This window comes from Hyaena hyaena, unplaced genomic scaffold (assembly GCF_003009895.1).
Source record: "Hyaena hyaena isolate Hyena2069 unplaced genomic scaffold, ASM300989v1 scaffold_82, whole genome shotgun sequence".
In the NCBI taxonomy this organism is placed as follows: Eukaryota; Metazoa; Chordata; class Mammalia; order Carnivora; family Hyaenidae; genus Hyaena; species Hyaena hyaena.
The window spans coordinates 472595-475642 of NW_024080713.1; positions in this window are offsets into that span (position 1 = coordinate 472595).

Below are 3048 nucleotides of genomic sequence, written 5' to 3' on the forward strand. Positions count from 1 at the left end.
GTGTTCCTGATCTCAGAGGGAAAGCTCTCAGTTTTTCCCCATTAAGGATGATGTTAGCTGAGGGCTTCTCATACATGGCTTTTATGATGTTTAAGTAAGTTCCTTCTATCCCGACATTCTCAAGGGTCTTTATTAAGAAGGGGTGCTGTATTTTGTCAAGTGCTTTTTCTGCATCTATCGACAGGATCATATGGTTTTTATCTTTTCTTTTGTTGATGTGATGTATCACACTGATTGATTTGCGAATATTGAACCAGCTCTATAACCCAGGAATGAATCCCACTTGATCATGGTGGATAATTCTTTTTATGTGCTGTTGAATTCGATTTGCAAGTATCTTGTTGAGAATTTTTGCATCTGTATTCATCAAGGATATTGGCCTGTAGTTCTCTTTTTTTGCTGGGTCTCTGTCTGGCTTGGGAATCAGTGATGCTGGCTTCATAAAATGAGTCTGGAAGTTTATCTTCAATTTCTATTTTTTTGAATAGTTTGAGAAGAATGGGTATTAATTCTGTTTTAAATGTCTGGTAAAATTCCCCAGGGAAGCCATCTGGCCCAGGGCTCTTATTTGTTGGGAGATTTTTGGTAACTGATCAGAAACACTTATGGACAAGCATGTGCTAATAGCAGGGGACTTTAATACTCCACTTACAGCAATGGATAGATCAACTAGACAGAAAATCAATAAAGACACAATGGACTTGAATGACACATAGGGCCAGATGGATTTGACAGATATATTTAGAACTCTACATCCTGAGGGTATGGAATTCACTTTCTTCTCAAGTGCACATGGCACATTCTCCAAGATAGATCGCATACTGGGACATAAAGCAGTCCTCAATAAATATGAAAGAATCGAGATCATACCATGCACACTGTCATATCACAATGCTATGAAACTTGAAATAAATCACAGTAAGAAGTCTGGAAAACCTCCAAAAACACGGAGGTTAAAGAACACCCTCCTAAAGAACGAGTGAGCAAATCAGGCAATTAGAGAAGAAATTTATATATATGGAAACAAATGAAAATGAAAATACAACAATCCAAACTCTATGGGATGCGGCAAAGGCAGTCCTAAGAGGAAAGTACATTGTACTCCAGGCCTATTTCAAGAAATGAGAAACAGCACAGGTGCAAAATCTAACAGTGCACCTAAAGGAACTAGAAGGAGAGCAACCAGAGCACCCAAGCCCAGTAGGAGAAGAGAAATAATAAAAATCAGGGCAGAAATAAACAATATAGAAACCAAAGAAACAGATGAACAGATCAATGAAACCAAGAATTGGTTTTTTGAAAAAATAAACAAAATTGACAAACCTCTAGCCAGGCTTCTCTAAAAGAAAAGAGAGAGCACTCAAATAGACAAAATCATGAATGAAAATGGACTAAATACAACTAACCCCTCAGAAATATGAGCAATTCTCAGGGAATACTATGAAAAATTATATGCCAACAAATTGGACAACTTAGAAGAAATGGACAAATTCCTAAACATACACTACCAAAATTCACACGGGAGGAGGTAGAAAACCTGAACAGACCCGTAACTAGTGAGGAAATGGGATCTCTATTTCGTTCCATTGATCTATCTATTTGTTTCTATGCCAATACCTATACCCTTTTGATTACTATAGCTTTGTAATACAGTTTGAAATTGGGAAGAATGATGCCCCCAGGTTGCTCTAGCTTCTCAAAATTGCTTTGCCTATTTTGGGATTGTTTGTTTTGTTTCTACGAAAGGCGTCATCAGAATTTTGACAGGGATTACACTGAATCTGTAGACTACTTTGGATAATGTGGACATTTTAATAATATTACTTCTTCCAATCATGAAACAAGAAATATCTTTCCACTTATTTATATTTTCGTTAATTTCTTTCATCAGTGTCTTATGGTTTTCAGTTATAGGTCTTTTACCTCCTTGGTTAAATTTATTCCTAGGTAGTTCATTCTTTTGATGCAGTTGTAAATGGAATTGTTTTTTAAATTACTCTTTCTGATAGTTCATTATTAGTGTATAAAAATGCAACAGATTTTTGTATGTGGATTTTTGTATCCTGCAACTATATTGAATTTTTTACTAGTTCTAACAGTTTTTTGGTGGAGTCTTTAGGGCATTATATATATAATATTGTGTCATCTACAAATGGTGATAGCTTTACCTCTTCCTTTCTTATCTGGATACCTTTTATTTATTTATTTATTTATTTTTGCCTAATTTTTCTGGCTAGGACTTCCAGTATTATTTGGATAGAAGAGGTAAGAGTAGACTTCCTCGTGTTGTTCCTGACTATAGAGCAAAAGCTTTCAGCTTTTCTCCATTGAATATGATGTTGGCTGGGGGCTTGTCATAAGCAGACTTTATTATGTTAAGGTATGTTCCTACTTTGTGGAGAGTTTTTATTATAAATGGACGTAGAATTTTAGTAAATGCTTTTTCTGCATCTATTGAAATGATCATATGATTTTTATCCTTCATCTTGTTAATGTGCCATATCACATTAATTTGTGGATACTGAACCATCCTTGCATCCCTGGGATAAATCCCACCTAATCATGGTATATTGTTCTTTTAATGTATCGTTGGATTTGGTGTGATAATATTTTGTTGAAGACTTTTGCATTTGTATTTATTAGGAATATAGGCCTGTCATTTGTGTGTGTGTGTGTGTGGTGTCCTTGTCTGGTTTTGGGATCAAGGTAGTGCTGGCTTCATAAAATGAGCTAGTTAAGTATTCCCTCCTCTTCTATTTTTTGAAAAAGTCTGGGAAGGGTTGGTATTAATTTTCCTTTAAATGTTTGGTAGAATTCAGCAACGAAGCCATCTGGTTCTGGACTTTTGTTTGTTGGGAGGTTTATGATAACTGATTCAATCACTTCACTAGTAATTAGTTCAGATTTTCTCTTTATTCGTGATTAAGTCTTGGTAGGTTGTATGTTTCTATGAACTTATCCATTTCTTCTAGGTGATCCAGTTTGTTGGCATACACTGTTCAAAGCAGTCTCTTATGATCCTTTGTATTCCTGTGGTATCCATTGTAA